This window comes from Pseudophryne corroboree, assembly GCF_028390025.1.
Source record: "Pseudophryne corroboree isolate aPseCor3 chromosome 3 unlocalized genomic scaffold, aPseCor3.hap2 SUPER_3_unloc_34, whole genome shotgun sequence".
Classification (NCBI taxonomy): Eukaryota; Metazoa; Chordata; class Amphibia; order Anura; family Myobatrachidae; genus Pseudophryne; species Pseudophryne corroboree.
Window position 1 is genome coordinate 623,785 of NW_026967524.1, and position 22,377 is coordinate 646,161.

General features: G+C 49.1%; 1 pseudogene; it reads right to left on the reverse strand.

Annotated features, from left to right (window-relative positions):
- LOC134984077 (zinc finger protein 665-like) overlaps positions 1-18,063 on the reverse strand; it is a 145,905-nt pseudogene extending 127,842 nt beyond the window's left edge.
- Between the last annotated feature and the right edge of the window lie 4,314 nt (positions 18,064-22,377).

The following is a 22,377-nucleotide window of genomic DNA, read 5'->3' on the forward strand; positions in this document are numbered from 1 at the left end:
ACACAGGCGCCTCTCCTCCGGGCACTGCCACTTCTCCTACCTAGCAGCTAACACACAGGCGCCTCTCCTGCGGCCACTGCCACTTCTACCTAGCAGCACACACACAGGTGCCTCTACTCAGGCCACTGCCACTTCTATCTAGCAGCACACACACAGGCGCCTCTACTCCGGCAACTGCTACTTCTACCTAGCAGCACACACACAGGCGCCTCTCCTCCGGACACTGCCACTTCTCCTACCTAGCAGCTAACACACAGGCGCCTCTCCTGCGACCACTGCCACTTCTACCTAGCAGCACACACACAGGTGCCTCTACTCAGGCCACTGACACTTCTACCTAGCAGCACACACACAGGCGCCTCTCCTGCGGCCACTGCCACTTCTCCTACCTAGCAGCTAACACACAGGCGCCTCTCCTGCGGCCACTGCCACTTCTACTTAGCAGCACACACACAGGTGCCTCTACTCAGGCCACTGACACTTCTACCTAGCAGCACACACACAGGCGCTTCTACTCTGGCCACTGCCACTTCTATCTAGCAGCACACACACAGGCGCCTCTACTCCGGCAACTGCTACTTCTACCTAGCAGCACACACACAGGTGCCTCTACTCAGGCCACTGACACTTCTACCTAGCAGCACACACACAGGCGCTTCTACTCTGGCCACTGCCACTTCTACCTAGCAGCACACACACAGGTGCCTCTACTCAGGCCACTGCCACTTCTACCTAGCAGCACACACACAGGTGACTCTCCTCCGGACACTGCCACTTCTCCTACCTAGCAGCTAACACACAGGCGCCTCTCCTGCGGCCACTGCCACTTCTACCTATCAGCACACACACAGGTGCCTCTCCTCCAGCCACTGCCACTTCTCCTACGTAGCAGCACACACACAGGTGCCCTCTCCTCCAGCCACTGCCACTTCTACGTAGCAGCACACACACAGGCGCCTCTTCTCCGGGCACTGCCACTTCTACCTATCAGCACACACACAGGCGCCTCTCCTGCGGCCACTGCCACTTCTACCTAGCAGCTCACACACAGGCGCCTCTACTCCAGCCACTGCCACCTCTCCTACCTAGCAACACACACACAGGCGCCTCTCCTGCGGCCACTGCCACTTCTACCTAGCAGCACACACACAGGTGCCTCTCCTCCAGCCACTGCCACTTCTCCTACGTAGCAGCACACACACAGGTGCCCTCTCCTCCAGCCACTGCCACTTCTACGTAGCAGCACACACACAGGCGCCTCTTCTCCGGGCACTGCCACTTCTACCTAGCAGCACACACACAGGCACCTCTCCTGCGGCCACTGCCACTTCTACCTAGCAGCTCACACACAGGCGCCTCTACTCCAGCCACTGCCACCTCTCCTACCTAGCAACACACACACAGGCGCCTCTCCTGCGGCCACTGCCACTTCTACCTAGCAGCACACACACAGGTGCCTCTCCTCCAGCCACTGCCACCTCTCCTACGTAGCAGCACACACACAGGTGCCCTTTCCTCCAGCCACTGCCACTTCTCCTACGTAGCAGCACACACACAGGCGCCTCTTCTCCGGGCACTGCCACTTCTACCTAGCAGCACACACACAGGCGCCTCTCCTGCGGCCACTGCCACTTCTCCTACCTAGCAGCACACACACAGGCGCCTCTCCTGCGGCCACTGCCACTTCTACCTAGCAGCACACACACAGGCGCTTCTACTCTGGCCACTGCCACTTCTATCTAGCAGCACACACACAGGCGCCTCTACTCCGGCAACTGCTACTTCTACCTAGCAGCACACACACAGGCGCCTCTCCTCCGGGCACTGCCACTTCTCCTACCTAGCAGCTAACACACAGGCGCCTCTCCTGCGGCCACTGCCACTTCTACCTAGCAGCACACACACAGGTGCCTCTACTCAGGCCACTGCCACTTCTATCTAGCAGCACACACACAGGCGCCTCTACTCCGGCAACTGCTACTTCTACCTAGCAGCACACACACAGGCGCCTCTCCTCCGGACACTGCCACTTCTCCTACCTAGCAGCTAACACACAGGCGCCTCTCCTGCGACCACTGCCACTTCTACCTAGCAGCACACACACAGGTGCCTCTACTCAGGCCACTGCCACTTCTACCTAGCAGCACACACACAGGCGCCTCTCCTGCGGCCACTGCCACTTCACCTACCTAGCAGCTAACACACAGGCGCCTCTCCTGCGGCCACTGCCACTTCTACTTAGCAGCACACACACAGGTGCCTCTACTCAGGCCACTGCCACTTCTACCTAGCAGCACACACACAGGCGCCTCTCCTGCGGCCACTGCCACTTCTATCTAGCAGCACACACACAGGCGCCTCTACTCCGGCAACTGCTACTTCTACCTAGCAGCACACACAGGCGCCTCTCCTCCGGACACTGCCACTTCTCCTACCTAGCAGCTAACACACAGGCACCTCTCCTGCGGCCACTGCCACTTCTACCTAGCAGCACACACACAGGTGCCTCTACTCAGGCCACTGCCACTTCTACCTAGCAGCACACACACAGGCGCCTCTCCTGCGGCCACTGCCACTTCTATCTAGCAGCACACACACAGGCGCCTCTACTCCGGCAACTGCTACTTCTACCTAGCAGCACACACACAGGCGCCTCTCCTCCGGACACTGCCACTTCTCCTACCTAGCAGCTAACACACAGGCGCCTCTCCTGCGGCCACTGCCACTTCTACGTAGCAGCACACACACAGGCGCTTCTACTCTGGCCACTGCCACTTCTATCTAGCAGCACACACACAGGCGCCTCTACTCCGGCAACTGCTACTTCTACCTAGCAGCACACACACAGGCGCCTCTCCTCCGGGCACTACCACTTCTCCTACCTAGCAGCTAACACACAGGCGCCTCTCCTGCGGCCACTGCCACTTCTACCTAGCAGCACACACACAGGTGCCTCTACTCAGGCCACTGCCACTTCTATCTAGCAGCACACACACAGGCGCCTCTACTCCGGCAACTGCTACTTCTACCTAGCAGCACACACACAGGCGCCTCTCCTCCGGACACTGCCACTTCTCCTACCTAGCAGCTAACACACAGGCGCCTCTCCTGCGACCACTGCCACTTCTACCTAGCAGCACACACACAGGTGCCTCTACTCAGGCCACTGACACTTCTACCTAGCAGCACACACACAGGCGCCTCTCCTGCGGCCACTGCCACTTCTCCTACCTAGCAGCTAACACACAGGCGCCTCTCCTGCGGCCACTGCCACTTCTACTTAGCAGCACACACACAGGTGCCTCTACTCAGGCCACTGACACTTCTACCTAGCAGCACACACACAGGCGCTTCTACTCTGGCCACTGCCACTTCTATCTAGCAGCACACACACAGGCGCCTCTACTCCAGCAACTGCTACTTCTACCTAGCAGCACACACACAGGTGCCTCTACTCAGGCCACTGACACTTCTACCTAGCAGCACACACACAGGCGCTTCTACTCTGGCCACTGCCACTTCTACCTAGCAGCACACACACAGGTGCCTCTACTCAGGCCACTGCCACTTCTACCTAGCAGCACACACACAGGTGACTCTCCTCCGGACACTGCCACTTCTCCTACCTAGCAGCTAACACACAGGCGCCTCTCCTGCGGCCACTGCCACTTCTACCTATCAGCACACACACAGGTGCCTCTCCTCCAGCCACTGCCACTTCTCCTACGTAGCAGCACACACACAGGTGCCCTCTCCTCCAGCCACTGCCACTTCTACGTAGCAGCACACACACAGGCGCCTCTTCTCCGGGCACTGCCACTTCTACCTAGCAGCACACACACAGGCGCCTCTCCTGCGGCCACTGCCACTTCTACCTAGCAGCTCACACACAGGCGCCTCTACTCCAGCCACTGCCACCTCTCCTACCTAGCAACACACACACAGGCGCCTCTCCTGCGGCCACTGCCACTTCTACCTAGCAGCACACACACAGGTGCCTCTCCTCCAGCCACTGCCACTTCTCCTACGTAGCAGCACACACACAGGTGCCCTCTCCTCCAGCCACTGCCACTTCTACGTAGCAGCACACACACAGGCGCCTCTTCTCCGGGCACTGCCACTTCTACCTAGCAGCACACAGGCGCCTCTCCTGCGGCCACTGCCACTTCTACCTAGCAGCTCACACACAGGCGCCTCTACTCCAGCCACTGCCACCTCTCCTACCTAGCAACACACACACAGGCGCCTCTCCTGCGGCCACTGCCACTTCTACCTAGCAGCACACACACAGGTGCCTCTCCTCCAGCCACTGCCACCTCTCCTACGTAGCAGCACACACACAGGTGCCCTTTCCTCCAGCCACTGCCACTTCTCCTACGTAGCAGCACACACACAGGCGCCTCTTCTCCGGGCACTGCCACTTCTACCTAGCAGCACACACACAGGCGCCTCTCCTGCGGCCACTGCCACTTCTCCTACCTAGCAGCACACACACAGGCGCCTCTCCTGCGGCCACTGCCACTTCTACCTAGCAGCACACACCGCAGCGGCTCGCCTTCCATGCTAGTGTGCCAACAATGTGCCTGGAGCTCGAGTGCAGAGCAATTGCAGATCACTGTAGCGCCGGCTGGTGCCACCCCCGATGAACTGCACTGTTACTAGATACGGCCCTGTAGCTGTGACATTAGCAGCCGTCTCTTAATCAGGTCATCAGATGGAAAAGTATAATCAGTAACAATGACTGAAAGTACATACTACTGAATTATAATATTTGTGAATTCATTTGATGGGGGATGGGTCATTAGGTCAACAAGACTTAGGTCGACAGTCATTAGGTTGACCACTATTGCATTGCAGTCGCATCCATGAGGGGCGAACGTGGGCGGGCCGGGACCATTTTCCGGGGACTGCGTGATGTCACATCTGCGTTCATCTCTGATTAACCCCCTATAATCTTCCAGAGTGCACCTCATATCTCATCTTTTCCAAGCTACTACAAATGATATGAGATCGGTAGCAGCACTACTTTCAGGATTATTACACAGAACACACATAAAGGCTGACACAGCAAATAACAGTAACACATACAAGGGATTAATTAGAAATAAGGAAGCAGAATCATCATTAAGTCTAATTATCAACTGGTTCTGTGCAGGATCCATACACCTCTTTACTGCCTCCAGCAGCCCCTGGTACTGTACTGTGACCATCCACCCTGTCTCCCCCCACTACTGCCACCGCCCTGTCTCCCCACACTATTGCAACCCACCGTCTCCCCCCCACTACTGCCACCGCTCTGTCTACACCCACCACCCTGTCAACCCCCTTAACTGTCACCGCCATGTCTCCCCCCCACTATTGCCACCCACCCTGTCTCCCCCCCACTACTGCCACTACCATGTCTCCCCCCACACTACTGCCACTGCCCTGTCTACACCCACTACTGCCACTGCCCTGTCTCCCCCCACTACTGCCACTCACCCTGCCTCCCCCACTACTGCCACCACCCTGTTTCCCCCCACTACTTCTACTCACTCTGTCTCCCTCCACTACTGCCACCGCCCTATCTCCCCCACTACTACTACCCACCTTGTCTCCCCCCCACTACTGCCACTGCCCTGTCTCCCCCACTACTGCTTCCCCCCTTGTCTCCCCAACTACTACTACCCACCCTGTCCCCCCATTACTGCTACCCACCCTGTCACCCCCACTACTGCCACCACATCTCCCCTTACACTACTACCACCGCCCTCTCCCCCACTGCCATTCGCCCTGCCTCCCCCCAATTACTGCCATTGTTCTGTCTCCCCCACTACTGCTAACAAGATGTGATTTGTGCGTAGAACATTTCCCACTCAGAGCAAGAAAATGTCTTCTCACCTGTGTGACTTCGCTAATGTGTAACAAGTTGTGATTTCCGGGTAAAACATTTCCCACACTCAGAACATGGATATGGTTTCTCACCTGTATGACTTCTCTGATGTATAACAAGATACGATTTGTGTGCAAAACATTTCCCACACTCAGAGCAAGAAAATGGCCTCTCACCTGTGTGACTTCTGTGATGTATAACAAGAATTGATTGCCGTGCAAAACATTTCCCACACTTAGAACATGGAAATGGCTTCTCACCTGTGTGACTTCTCTGATGTCTAAGAAGATCTGATTTCTGTGCAAAACATTTCCCACACTCAGAACATGGAAATGTCTTCTCACCTGTGTGACTTCGCTGATGTGTAACAAGTTGGGATTTCCGGGTAAAACATTTCCCACACTCAGAGCAAGAAAATGGCTTCTTACCTGTGTGACTTCTGTGATGTATAACAAGAAGTGATTGTCGTGCAAAACATTTCCCACACTTAGAACATGGAAATGGATTCACACCTGTGTGATTTCTCTGATGTATAAGAAGAGCTGATTTGTGTGCAAAACATTTCCCACACTCAGAACATGGAAATGGCTTCTCACCTGTGTGACTTCTCTGATGTGTAACAAGATTTGATTTCCACGCAAAACATTTCCCACACTCAGAGCAAGAAAATGGCTTCTCACCTGTGTGACTTCTCTGATGTGTAACAAGATCTGATTTCCGTGCAAAACATTTCCCACACTCAGAGCAAGAAAATGGTTTCTCACCTGTGTGACTTCTCTGATGTATAACAAGATGTGATTTGTGCGAAAAACATTTCCCACACTCAGAACATGGAAATGGCCTCTCACCTGCCTTACCTGTGTGTGGGTTAATAGACTTTGTGTTCTGTGTAAAACATTTGCCATCTATAGAACAGGGAAACACTGTATCTACTGTCAGAGCTGTAACAGATGCACCAATATCAGAGTGATCAGGAGAACATTTCCCAGGATCAGAGGGACCAGCTGATAGAGCTGGATGTATAATTGGGGTAATGGGGTTTGCTCCTGGAGAATCCTGTCTACTGTCATTATCTTTTATGCCACAATCCGGGGATAACATTAGATGTCCTTCTGAGATATTCATGCTTGTGTGTCCATCTGATGGAAATAAAATACATTATGGAAATGTGACATTTTCTGTAACAATATTAATCTTGTAAACAATAGGAGAAGACGACTCTGGGACACAATTATAAATTTGTGTGTATATTAAAACATAACTTTTAATGAAGGCTTTATAATATTGTGTCTCAGACTATCATTGTGTCTACCCTCCGGAGAACACTCACAATAACAAATGTAATATTATAATAAGACTTAGATATATCTCTCTCTTGTACTGGTAACTAACCATGAAGTATAAATGGAGATGTAGTTACTCGCCAAGTCCTATGTCAGCACCAATGTAAAACAATGGATGGGGAACATATCGTATGAATTGGAGATTCTAAATGAACAATAACATCAGTCATATGAGCTGATGGATCAGAGAAATGTCTCCTAACGTTACTCCTGGAAGCATTAGTAAGGTAGCATTCCTTTATGTGTGTGTTCATACGCTGGTAAGCTTGTACAAGTGTTACTCACCCTTATATAAGGTATATTGCTACAGCAGAGTAGGTGCGGAACAAGGTATTTTACATGCAATACACCATATAATACACTGCAATCATCATCATCTGATAGGTTATAATCCACTTTTACACCTCCATCATCAGTGTCTTACCTCTATACTCTCAATAGTAATAAGGATGACGTGTGTACGGTAAGTATGATACAGAGAGTTACATATCAGAATCTATACAGCTGCCGCCATACTTCTGCTTCTCATACATGTGCTACTGGCAGCAGTGAACATCTGAGTGAGAGTGCAGGGAAGACAGCAGAGTCTGATGAGAAAGAGATTGGATCTGACTTTGCAGGGATGTACCACACCCATCACCTCTGTTAGTATATAAAATAATAAATAAGAGGGGAGAGGTCCATCCAGATGTGCTTTCTGGAGCTTTCCTCACTAAGTGGCTTCTTATCTACCCTATCTGATAGCTCTCAACTGCCGCTGGGACCAAGACCCAATCTAATAAATCCTCCACTCCTCCTGCCCTAAAGTTGCTTGCTCTGCTCACTCCAGGCACTGTTCACTGCCACAGCCCAGTGACGCAGCTGAAGCCACAGGCTGTATTCTGGGGCAAAGTGCTCCCAGTCTTTCCTGCACGCTCCAGCCACCTGACTTGAAAGCCCTTTTGGTCAGGCAGGAGGCACTTACTCTCTCGCTCACACAGGTGCGCAACTCCCGCTACTGCTGGGGACAGAACGGGCTGCCCACAGTCCCCGGAGCCCGGGGTTGATATTGGAAAGTGAGTTAGGTGCCATTTTGGATCCTGGTTCCCGGCCATCACATGCTTTGCCTTCTGCCTTCAATAAGGAGTAAAATTGATATAAGCTGCTAAATAAGTGTCCTGAAGGCTGGACCGGGGTCACTACACTAAATTGAAGCATTTGCCTGGAGGTGACACTACCTTCTATTTATATGGTACCACTATAATCTACTTCCTCTCAGTCTACATGCAGAGCCCAGTATCAAGTATCGTCTGAGTACAGCTCATTACACTCTGATTACAACCTCACAGTATATTATTTTGTGGATTTATTCACTGAATATATTTTGCCATTTGTGTCTCTCTGTACTGAGTACTTTACATCTGTGATCACACTGACCTCTAGTGGAATTTCTTGGTCATTACTGTGTTATTTGAGTTGCATTACATCATGTTTACTTGAAATTTTGGCTCGGATTCCCCCGTCACCCCGACTAAGAATGTCATTTTGAACGGAGTCATCTTGATGTAACCTCCTGACAGCGTACTACTGCTCCTTTTATTTATAGATTGTTTGTATTTTCCTATCTCTGAGAGGTCAGTCTCTTTGTAGCTGGCTTACCATGCCTCCAAAAAAGGTTTAAAGGTACCAAATCATCCCCACTTGTTCATCTCTTTGGTACCTCGAATTCAGGTGGTCCTTCTGAGACCGCTACAACATCATCTGCTTCTTCTTGTCAGATGTACAGCACAGCTGTAATGGCTGAAGACGTCTTAAGACACTCTAGATGGTCCTGCTACTCTACGCTCTATACATTCTACGTTATCTGCATTTAAGGACTGAACTAACCTCAGAACCTAACTCTAATATTCAAGCTTTGAGGTCCGATATCAGTGAGATTGGCACTCGTACAGACTAAGATGAAAGAGATTGTTGTATCTAACAAAGATCTGATTTCAGCACATGACACCCTTCAGGAAGACATGGTCTATTTGTGATAAAGTCATTGATTTAGAAGACAGGTCTCGGAGAAAAAATAACAGAAAAATGGGCGTTCCGGATTCTGCTACATATGCTGAGCTTTATGATTATGCCACGGTCCTCTTTTCAGAAACTTTCACTGAAGGCTTCTGCCGCGGACCTTCTTATTGATAGGAGCCATAGACTCCCAAAGTCCAAACAGGCCCCTATCCGACCACTGAGGGACACTCTGCTCAGGGTCCACGTTTTCCCATATTAAAGAACGCATTCTACAGGCTGTTTCGTCTTCCTCATCCACAGCTGAGTGCCTGGATAATCTGCAGATATTTCCAGATATGTCTCCAGTCACGCTGGCCAAAAGGCGTCTATTCCACCCAAGGAAATGTGCAATACAAATGGGGCTTTCCTACTAAGATTATTGTGATGCGAAACGGCGCCTTCACAGTGATACCTTCACCCTGAGGATGGCCCTGCTATTCTGAAAAACTGGGACATTGCTGTTGCCAGCCCTTCATGACACTTTACTTAAACCAATCCCCGAAGAGTTGTCTTCCGTCTTGAAGTAATATGATAAAGGAGTAAGACTGGTAGAGACACTCAGAGTTTGTTTCCTACTGTAACATGTGCCAACTGGGACTAAGTTACTGGGCATGGATCTATTTTTAGGCCAAATTTATTTGCTCTTGTTATGGATATAAAACGTATATTTTTACCTTTATTTCCTGTGCTATATAATTGCTATATGGTATATGGTCTGACATTGTTTCCACGGTTACATTCCATAATACCTTTCTAGAATGTTTGGGTGTTCAGGTAAAGCATTACTGATTCATGTAACACCCTGTTGCCCTTATAACGGTGTTGGTAGAACCTACATTGGATATCAGGCCATGTTCTTGGCCTTTACCTCCTTTGGATATATTGGTTACATTGAGATTTGATATTTCTTTGTACAATTGTTACTATGATGACCAGATTTTGCCCTCTTGTATGGCTACTTGGGGTAGTCGGTGGGTTTCCCTTTTAGGCCCGACCGCCACCTTTTTCTACCTTTCTGTCACGGTTCCCTAGTGACGGAATCTCTAGCTCCTTTATGGACACTATTTCTGTTTGTCTCCCATTTTTGCTCCCTATTTTATTTTTTCTGTTATTTGATAGTTTGAAGTATGCACACGCCCTACAGGCTCTATTGGACTTTACACAGATGATCTTAGATGTTTCATACCATGATCTGATCTCTCTGTATCACGGTGAAGTATTTAAGTCTTAATGTAAAAGGTCTCAATTCTCCCCGTTAAGGGGGGTACTCACGGGAGAGATGTGTGCTGAGCGATCTTAACACAGACCGCTCAGCACACATCTCTCACCCCGCTCAGCACATCGCGATGTGCTGAGCGAGGGGGAAAGCCGACGGGGGGTCACTCACTTCACACAACAGTGAAGTGAGCGACCCGCTAGATTGAGACTGCATGGAAGCTCAATCTAGCACCGGCGATAGCGATGCACGGCCGCTGGGGGGCATACACACGGCAGATCTGTGCTTAAAATCTAAGCAATCTAGCAAGATTGCTTAGATTTTAAGCTTGGATCTCTCCGTGTGTACCCCCCTTAAGAGGCGCCTTGCATTAAAGTATTTCACTGACCAGAAGGCGGCGGTGGTAGCCACTCAGGAATCACATGTTCCATTGCACTCTCCCCCTCAGTTTACCAATAACTACCCAGCATGCTCTATCTCCTGTGGTGTAGCCATCATTTCCCATAGATCCTGCCCCTTTCACCTAGACAGCAAGTGGGTGGAATGCAATGGTAGATATTAGATTCTAGTTAGGAAAAATAGGATTTTGGTACTTACCGATAAATCCTTTTCTCCTAGTCCATAGAGGATGCTGGGGACTCCAAAAGGACCATGGGCTATAGACGGGATCCGCAGGAGCTTGGGCACACTAAAAATACTTAATCTGGGTGTGAACTGGCTCCTCCCTCTATGCCCCTCCTCCAGACCCCTGTTATAGGAACTGTGCCCAGGAGAGACGGACATTTCAAGGAAAGATTTTTGCTTAAACTAAGGGCTACAAAACTACCAGCCCACACCACAAACATACTGTACAAACGGAGTAACTTTAAACCAGATAACAGTATGCATAAACACCAGCAACAAGCTGCAACAAACAATACACAACCCGTGTATAAACCAATTTAACCAGCAAGAAAAAACACTGCAAGTAATAGTCCGCACCGGGACGGGCGCCCAGCTTTCTCTATGGACTAGGAGAAAAGGATTTATCAGTAAGTACCAAAATCCTATTTTCTCTTACGTCCTAGAGGATGCTGAGGACTCCAAAAGGACCATGGGGATTATACCAAAGCTCCAGAACAGGTGGGAGAGTGCGGACGACTCTGCAGCCCGGACTGAGCAAACGCCAGGTCCTCATCGGCCAGGGTATCAAACTTATAGAACTTAGCAAATGTGTTAGACCCCGACCAAGTAGCCGCTCGGCAAAGTTGTAACGCCGAAATGCCTCGGGCAGCCGCCCAAGATGAGCCCACCTTCCTGGTAGAATGGGCTTTTACTGACTTCGGCACCAGTAGTCCGACCGAAGAGTGAGCCTGCTGGATCGTACTACAAATCCAGCGTGCAATAGTCTGTTTTGAAGCGGGATGACCAGTCTTGTTGGCAGCATACAAGACAAACAACGCCTCAGTCTTCCTAGCAACAGCTGTCCTAGAAACGTAGATCTTCAACGCTCTTACAACATCCAGAGATTTTGGAATCGCCACCGCTTCCGTAGCCACCGGAACCACAATAGGTTGGTCAAGAAACCACCTTCGGCAGAAATTGTTGACGAGTCCTCAATTCCGCCCTATCAGAATGAAAAATCAAGTACGGGCTCTTACACCCTCTGACACCCGCCTGGCAGACGCCAGCGCCAAAAGCATAACTACCTTCCAAGTGAGAAACTTCAACTCAACCTTACGCAAAGGTTCAAACCAGGAAGACATGAGAAACCGTAAGACCACATCAAGGTCCCATGGAGCTATGGGAGGCACAAACAGAGGATTGATATGCATTACTCCTTTCACAAAAGTCTGAACCTCTGGGAGGGCAGCTAACTCTTTTTGAAAGAAAATAGACAAAGCCGAAATCCCTGCCTGTAAAAAGTGGAGAAAGCGACCCAAGTGAAAATCTTCCGCAGGAGCCATTTTAGACTCACACCAGGAAACATACTTCCTCCAAATACGGTGATAATGTTTTGCCGTAACCTCCTTCCTAGCCTTAATGAGAGTTGGAATGACTTCCCTGGGAATACCCTTACGAGCTAAGATCTGGCGCTCAACCTCCATGCCATCAAACGCAGCAAGTCTGGAAACACGCATGGACCCTGCAACAACAGATCCTCTCTTAGAGAAAGCGGCCAAGGATCTTCCACCAGTAAGTCCTGAAGAGCCGGGTACCAGGCACTTCTTGGCCAGTCTGGGACGACGAGAATTGCCTGAACCCTTGCACAGCCTTGTACCTTTGGAATGAGAGGAAGTGGAGGGAACACATACACCGACTGGAACACCCACGCAGACACCAGGGCGTCCACTGCACTGGCTTGGGGGTCCCTTGACTGGAACAATACCTCGGGAGCTTCTTGATGAGACGAGACGCCATCATGTCGATCAACGGAATTCCCCAGCGTTTTGTCACCTCTGCAAATACCTCTTGGTGAAGAGCCCACTCTCCCGGATGGAGATCGTGTCTGCTGAGGAAATCTGCTTCCCAGTTGTACACCCACGGTAGGAAGACCGCTGACAGTGCGCTCACGTGTTGTTCCGCCCAGCGAAGGATTTTTGTGGCCTCCGCCATTGCCGCTCTGCTCCTTGTTCCGCCTTGACGGTTTATATGTGCCACCGCTGTGATGTTGTCTGACTGTACCAGGACAGGACGACCCTGAAGAAGGCTTCTTGCTTGTAGCAGGCCGTTGTAAATGGCCCTTAACTCGAGAATATTTATGTGGAGACAGGCTTCCTGGAGCGACCATTTTCCCTGGAAGTGTCTTCCTTGGGTGACTGCACCCCAGCCTCGGAGACTTGCATCTGTTGTCAGAAGTACTCAATCCTGGATACCGAATCGGCGTCCCCCTAGGAGGTGATGACCTTGTAGCCACCACAGGAGTGTAATTCTGGCTCTGGGAGATAAACTTATCTTCCGGTGAATGTGCAGGTACCATTTGCTCAGCAAGTCCCACTGAAACACCCGGACGTGAAACCTGCCAAATGGTATGGCTTCGTATGCCGCAACCATCTTCCCCAGAACCCAAGTACAATGATGGATCAACACACTCGTTGGCCTCAGAAGTTCCCTGACCATCGTCTGCAGTTCCAGAGCCTTTTCTTCTGGAAGAAATACATTCTGTAAATCCGTGTCCAGAATCATGCCCAGAAAAGGAAGCCGAGTGGTCGGAATCAACTGGGATTTTGGCAAATTGAGCACCCAACCGTGCTGTCGCAGAACCGACAGTGACAACTCTACACTTCTCAGCAACCGTTCCTTGGACCTCGCCTTTATCAGGAGATCGTCCAAGTATGGGATAATTGAAACCCTTTGTTTGCGAAGAAGAACCATCATTTCCGCCATGACTTTGGTGAAAATCCTCGGAGCCGTGGAAAGCCCAAACGGCAACGTCTGAAATTGGTAATGAGAATCCTGTATCGCAAACCTGAGAAAAGCCTGATGAGGAGGATATATCGGCATATGTAAGTAGGCATCCTTTATGTCGACTGACGTCATAAACTCCCGCTCGAAGGGATTCCATCTTGAACTTGAACACTTTCAAGTATGGATTGAGGGATTTTAGATTTAGAATTGGTGTGACCGAACCGTCCGGTTTCGGCACCACAAAGAGGCTTGAGTAGAACCCCTCCCCCCGCTGGAACGAGGGAACGGGAATAATGACCGTCTGTAGACACAATTTTTGAATCGCTGCTAGTACCACCTCCCTGTCCAGAAGAACTACTGGTAATGCCGAAATGAAGAACAGGTGAGGGGGCATCTTCCGAAACTCCAGTTTGTATCCTTGAGACACGATCTCTAACACCCAAGGATCCAGGTCTGATTGAATCCAGACCTGACTGAATATCCAAAGACGGCCCCCCACCGGTCCAGACTCCCCCAGGGAAGCCCCAGCGTCATGCGGTGGAATTGGTAGCAGCAGGGGAGGACTTTTGGTCCTGTGCGCCTGAGCCTGTAGGAGGTTTCCTTCCCCTTCCTCTACCCTTTGATGCAAGGAAGGACGAACCTTTTCCACGCCTGTATTTATTGTGACGAAAGAACTGCATTTGCTGATGTGGTGCCCTTTTCTGTTGTGTGAGAACATAAGGAAGAAAAGAGGACTTACCCGCAGTCGCGGTCGAGACCAGGTCTGCCAAGCCGTCCCCAAACAAGACAGTATCTTTGAAGGGTAACGCTTCCATAGCCCTCTTGGAGTCGGCATCAGCGTTCCATTGATGGATCCACAGGGCCCTCCTGGCAAATATCGACATGGCATTGGTTCTTGAACCCAAGAGACAGACATCCCTCGCCGCGTCATTTAGGTAATCTGCAGCGTCCTTAATATAACCGAGAGTTAGAAGGACATTATCTTTATCAGGAGTATCCATATCATTAGCTACATTTTCAGCCCATTTAGCAATGGCACTACTCACCCATACCGACGCGTCAGCAGATCTGAGCAATGCACCCGAATTAGCAAAAATGGACTTCAGAGACTTCTCCAGCTTGCGATCGACCAGATCCTTGAGAGCTGCCATGTCAGGAGACGGAAGCGCCACTTTCTTAGACAAACGAGATAAAGCTTTGTCAACATTTGGAGATGCCTCCCATTTTTCCCTGTCATCAGAGGGAAAGGGATACGCCATGTAAATCCTCTTGGGAATCTGCCATTTCTTATCCGGCGACTCCCAAGCCTTTTCACAAAGAGCATTCATTTCATGAGGGGGGAAACTTCACCTCAGGTTTCTTTTCTTTGAATAAGCAAATCCTTGTTTCCTGCACCGCAGGTTCATCAGAAATGTGTAAAACATCTTTTATAGCCACAATCATGTACTGAATACTTTTAACCAAACGCGGATGTAACGCTACCTCAGTGAAATCGACATCAGAATCAGAGTCCGTGTCGGTATCAGAATCTACCACCTGATTAAATGGCCGCTTTTGCGACCCAGATGGGGTTTGAACCTGAGACAAAGCCTCTTCCATGGACTTTTTCCACACCTGGGTCTGCGCTTCAGACTTATCTAACCTTTTTGACAAGGAAGAAACATTCAAGTTCAAAGTACTAAGTAATACTAGTAAATCCGGTGTCGACTGCGTCGACATTCCCAATTCTAGCCCCACATCCACTCCCCCAATAACCTCCTCCAGTGAATAAGCTTCCGCCTCAGACATGTCGACACACAGAACTGACACACCACACACCCAAAACGTCCCTGCTAGGTGACAGGCCTACAATAAAGCCCAGATTGAGGACACAGAGGGAGTATGCCAGTCCACACCACAGCGCCCATATATCGTAAAAATTATATATGTATCCAGCGCTGCCTATAACCTAATGAGCACCAAACACTGCAGCCCCCCTCAGAATCAGCCCCCCGTTACTTGTAGGAGCGTGGAGGTCCCCGCAGTGATTCTCTTCCACAGTCGCGTGTAGCAGAGAAAATGGCGCCGGTGAGCTGCGGACCGGAGCTCTGCCCCCTTCCCGGCGCGCTCCGGCCCGCCAAATTCAAACTTGAAGAAAAATGCCGGCGGGTGTCTGTACTCGGTGCCGAGGCACCCACAATCATTCTGCCGCCCGAAAAACTTCAGAACATGCTTCCCAGGGCGCCCCCCCCCGGCGCCCTGCACCCAGTGAATACCGTTGGTGAAGTGTGTGGGAGCATGGAGCACAGCGTGACCGATGTGCTGTACCTGCCGTCTCTGAAGTTTTCTGCCATCCTGAAGTCTTCTGATCTTCTCATACTCACCCGACTTCTTTCTTCTGGCTTTTGTGAGGGGGTGACGGCGTGGCTCCGGGAACAAGCAGCTAGGCGCACCAAGTGATCGAACCCTCTGGAGCTAATGGTGTGCAGTAGCCGAGAAGCAGAGCCTTGAAACTCACAGAAGTAGGTCCTGCTTCTCTCCCCTCACTCCCACGATGCAGGGAGCCTGTAGCCAGCAGGTCTCCCTGAAAATAAAAAACCTAACAAAAAGTATTTTCTAGAGGAACTCAGGAGAGCTCCCCTAGTGTGTGACCCATCACGCCTGGGCACAAAGTCTAACTGAGGTCTGGAGGAGGAGCATAGAGGGAGGAGCCAGTGTACACCTAGTCTTAAGTCTTTTGGTGTGCCCAATGAGCTACCCAGACTTACTGGTGTACACTGGCTCCTCCCTCTATGCTCCTCCTCCAGACCTCAGTTAGACTTTGTGCCCAGTGCGTGATGGGTCACATCACTAGGGGAGCTCTCTGAGTTCCTCTAGAAAATACTTTTTGTTAGGTTTTTATTTTCAGGGAGACCTGCTGGCTTACAGGCTCCCTGCATCGTGGGAGTGAGAGGGAGAGAGCAGGACCTTCTCTGTGAGTTTCAAGGCTCTGCTTCTCGACTACTGCACACCATTAGCTCCAGAGGGTTCGATCACGTTGGTGCGCCTAGCTGCTTGTTCCCGGAGCCACGCCGTCACCCTCCCCTCACAAAAGCCAGAAGACAAGAAGTCGAGGTGAGTATGAGAAAGATCAGAAGACTTCAGGATGGCAGAAAACTTCAGAGACGGCAGGTACAGCACATCGGTCACGCTGTGCTCCATGCTCCATTAAGGCTGATGCTTTAGAAGCAATCGTACCCATATCAATTGCTACTTCTTCCAAATATAGTGCAGCTTGTTTTATATGGCCTAGATGAGACTCCTGTTCCCGAGTAGGTGCCGAAAAGCCACTTTTTAGTTACTACGTATATTCTACCATCGCTTTTGCCATCCAGGTTGAAGCCATAGCTGGCCTTACAACAGCCCCTGACAGAGAAAAGATGTTTTTCAAGAAACCATCCACTCTTCTATCTGTGACATCATTTAGTGAGGTAGATGGCAATGGTAAAATAGGTTTTCGCACAAGTCGCACGACGTGTAACTACTTTAGGAGGAACTTCTCTTTTTGAACAGTCCGCAGTCGGAAAAGGATAGTAAGAATCCCATCTTTTCAGAATTCTATACTTCTTATTGGGTGTAGCCCAAGGCTCTTCCATAATTTCCGCCATTTCCTCTGACCCTGGAAACTCAATCTTAACTGTTTTTGGACGTTTAAACACAGGTGCTTTAGATTTTGATATTGCCTTAGCTGATTCTTCCAGAGACAGAACAGCCTTCATGGCATCAATAAGCTCAGCTGTATCCTCTGAGCTGAAACCCTCCGACTGTTCATTATATGGAGTATTTGAATACACTGTATCCTCATATGTTGTATCATCTTGTGTAGTCTGTAACATAGATATATCTACCCTGGTTTTAACAGCCTTCTGACTTGTTGTAGCTGCTGGAAATAAACTACAAGAAGGGAGCTGCATGTATGGGTTAATAGTGTAACCTATTCCCGGGGGTGGAACTGCAGGTGCTAATCTGTCAGCTACACTAGACACGGTTTGTGCGAACACACCCCACGGTGGATCTACTGGTTGCTGAACCGGAACCTGTCTTTTACTTTGCTGATACGCAAAACAGTTTGCACATAACCTCTCATAAGTTAGATACTGGGTTAACATCACCACTTTACAAGATAAACATGTTAAATGTGTAGGAGTCCCTGATAAAGTATCCTCGTCACTTTTGCCGCTCACAGACATGGTAAATAATCTGTTTTATACAATATACTACACACTCTGTGACTGAAATCACTTTATATAAATATAGAAGTGATATCAATCTGACCCCAACCCAAGCACCAGCATTGAGGTTCAGAAAATACAGACAAACATATAAAAGTCAGCAATCACACTAGCAGTCAGTCACATGTTATATATTAGACATTGTCATATAAGTATATAATCAACCACAAATACTTTCCCAGTATATAGGAGTACAACTACCGTAATCTCTTTGTAAACCGTTATTTCAAAAAGTTTTTCAGACATATTATGCAGAAAACAACAGTACTGTACAGGCTTCATATGCACTATGTACCAAAATTACCTATTCATACTAACACAGTAGATAGAATTTAAGTACTGTATAACCCTTACTCAGTAGAGTGGGATACAGGGAGACTCACCCCACTTCCAGGATCGATCAATACGCTTAACAGACGCTGAGTGGATCCAGACGCTACAGGTGTACACTGCCGCTCTGGTAACTGATAAAGGACACAGACGCTCAGTGAACCACTAGTGTATGCAGACGCTCCTGTCTACGACCCGGTCTCAGCAGTAACACTAGTGTACACAACCGCAGCGGCCTAAGCTGCGACCGAGTTTCCTCGTGGTAGCGTCTGAGCCGGAAGTGAGGTCATCAGTTCATGGACGGGAGATGCCCAGAAACTGGTCATGAACTGGGGGAGGGGCGACCAGGAGAGCGTCTGACTCCCCCCTGCTTACATCAATCCTAGGGATCGTGGCCTCATCCTGGTCCTGACGCCTATGATCCCTAAAGCCTAGCGTTGGAGCACCCATGGTGGTGGTGCATCAACCACTGTTTGTAGTCTCCTCCAATACAGTGCAGCTGTGTCCGAATTCCTCTAGTAAGTGGAACCGATGCCTTACCTTCTCCCCGTGATCCGACCACAGCCTGGTAACATCTGCTGGACCTGCTAGAACATCCGACACAGACACCCGCCGAGACAGCACTGTACCCGTAGGTAAGCATTGTTGCGACTCGGTGGAGAGTTGTTGGAGCGACTCTTTCCAGTATGCGTTTAAGACGCTGTTAAGATCACTCAAAACATAGTAAGACTATAAAAAATAAAATAATAAAGCTTAAGGCTGCCTTAACAGCAGCCCTGTGACCATGGTCCGGCTCCTGCCGCACCAAAAAAATGATTTGACTGAGTCGGTGGGCGGGATTATATGGACAAGCCCGATACATCCTGGGAGGCCAGAAAGCTCGTGACTACTCGGTGCCAATCCGCTGTCGCTCCGGCATATCCCAATGTTATCCTGTGGATAACCTGTGGACCCAGCCGGAGAAAGGACTTATCCCAACAAGTACAAATTAGAACTATAGAAACAGGGGAATGTGAATAGGATGGCGCTACTGTGCCTATACAAATGGAAGTGTGGTAAATGATACGGAAAATTATATTTAATACTTATCCTAAGTTAATTAGGACAACTGGAGTTCCTTGATCCAATAGACATCCTCTTTTTGTGCTATCACAGTGGACCCACAGGTACATAGAAGGCATAATGGTAAGGAAATTATGTGTAAAAACTTCCAATGAAAAATGTGGATGTATCTACAGTGGGGCAAAAAAGTATTTGGACAGCCACCGATTGTGCAAGTTTACCCACTTAAAAAGATGAGAGAGGTGTGTAATTTCCATCATAGACTTCAACTGTGAGAGACAAAATCTGAAAAAAAAAGAAAAGAACAGGAAAACATATTGTACGATTTTTAAACAATTTACTTGTATATTCTTGTGGAAAATAAATATTTGGACACCTACGAAGCAGCAAGATTTCTGTCTCTGACAGACCTGTTACTATTCTTTAAGAAGCTCTTCTATCCTCCACTCGTTACCTGTATTAATGGCACCTGTTTGAACTGGTTATCTGTATAAAAGACACCTGTCCACACCCTCAGTCAGACTTCTACCTCTCTACCATGGCCAAGACCAGAGAGCTGTCTAAGGACACCAGGGACAAAATTGTAGAGCTGCACAAGGCTGGGGTGAACTACTCGACAAAAGGCAAGCAGCTTGGTGAGAAGAGATCAACTGTTGGGGCAATAATTAAAAAATGGAAGAAATACAAGATCACTGACAATCTCCCTCAACTTGGGGTTCCATGCAAGATCTCACCTCGTGGGGTATCAATGATCTTGAGAGTGGTGAGGATTCAGCCCAGAACTACACGGGGGGACCTGGTCAATGACCTCAAGAGAGCTGGGACCACAGTCACAAAGGTTACCATTAGTAACACACTACGTCGTCATGGATTGAAATCCTGCAGTGCCCGAATTGTCCCCCCTGCTTAAGCCAGCACATGTCCAGGCTCGTCTAAAGTTTGCCAGTGACCATCTGGATGATCCAGAGGAGGACTGGGAGAAAGTAATGTGGTCAGATGAGAGCAAAATCGAACTTTTTGGTATAAACCGACACTCGCCTTGTTTGGAGGGAGAAGAATGATGAATGGCATCCCAAGAACACCATACCCACTGTGAAGCATGGGGGTGGAAACATCATGCTTTGGGGCTGCTTTTCTGCAAATGGGACAGGATGACTAATCCGTATTAAGGAGTGGATGAATGGGGCCATGTATCATGAGATTTTGGGCAAAAATCTCCTTCCCTCAGTAAGAGCACTGAAGATGGAACGTGGCTGGGTCTTCCAGCATGAAAATTACCCCAAACACACCATCCGGGCAACTAAGGAGTGGCTCCGTAAGAAGAATTTCAAAGTCCTGGAGTGGCCTAGCCACTCTCCAGACCTCAACCCAGTAGAAAATGTGTGGAGGGAGCTGAACGTCCGTGTTGCCCGGGGACAGCCCCAAAACATGACAGATCTAGAGAAGATCTGCATGGAAGAGTAGGCCAACATGGGTGGTATTCATGTGACTGGCGGTCGGGAGACAGACAGTCACATGACCTCCACTGACATCCCGCCTCCTCACTATCCCGATGGTCGGCATGCCGACCAAAAGGGACTATTTCCACTCATGGGTGTCCATGACACCCATAGAGTGGGAATAGAACCCGTGGCGACCTCAGGTCGCCACCGAGCCCGCAAGGGGCTTGCTGCACTCACCCCTCCCCGCCGGGATCCCGGCGTCAGTATGCTGCCAGACATACTACACCCGGCCAAAATACATGCTACAGTGTGTGCAAACCTGGTGAAGAACTACAGGAAACGTCTGACCTCTGTAATTGCCAACCAAGGTTATATTACAAAGTATTGAGTTCAACTTTTTGATTGTCCAAATATTTATTTTCCGCAAGAATAAACAAATAAATTGTTTAAATAATCATACAATGTGATTTCCAGATTCTGTCTCTCACAGTTGAAGTGTATGATGGAAATTACAGACCTCTCTCATCTTTTTAAGTGGGTCAACTTGCACAATCGGTGGCTGTCCAAATACTTTTTTGCCCCACTGTATGTTCAAGATTATTCCATACACGAGATTATAATGCGGTACTCCTTATGAAAGTGAATTATCTTTTTTTAGTAGATTAGAGGTGGCGTACCTCACTTACACAATATAATGTGCTATAACCTTTATAATCGTTTCTTTATATCTTATCCCCATAAATAAGATATGCAGGTGATCTTAGGAATAGCATACCTCACTTACATAGTGAGGAACAGTATAACACACATCAAGGTATCGTTATCATAAGGTACGTCTCAAGCGTACCATTACTCACAATGAATACAGCATAACTCCACATATAAAGGTCTCTTTGCGTCAAATAGACTTGTACAGTGATGCAATAAAGGTACAATTTATTTCACAAATGGTTTAAAATGGTTGAAATAAACATACAAGCCTTAGGGGGAGGGGGCTGTGCGAGATCCCAGCAAGGAAGAATATATGATTTTGTTGAGCTGAGGTCCGGTAATGAAGCTCCAAATCCCACATACATAGAAATAAAATAGGTCTTACCTTACATGGGAGACACACATCCACCTCATCTGTGCAAAGACCTTCTTTGGTCACCTCAGACTCGAAACGCATAGAGAGTCCCCCCTCCCCCCCCCCCCCCCCCCGTAATGTCATCCCACTATTCAAATGAGCTGTCAAAATCAGACATAGCCACAATCACAAGTACATACAGTCACTATTGGTGGTTCTGGGCTCCGGCCAGTTCAAGGGAAATCGCACAGTCACAATGGCAGCGTGTGTACCCACCTCTACACACCAAACAAGATATTTATACACAGCAACACTGATAATGGGGGTCATTACGAGTTGTTCGCTCGTTATTTTTTTTTCGCTACGGAGCGA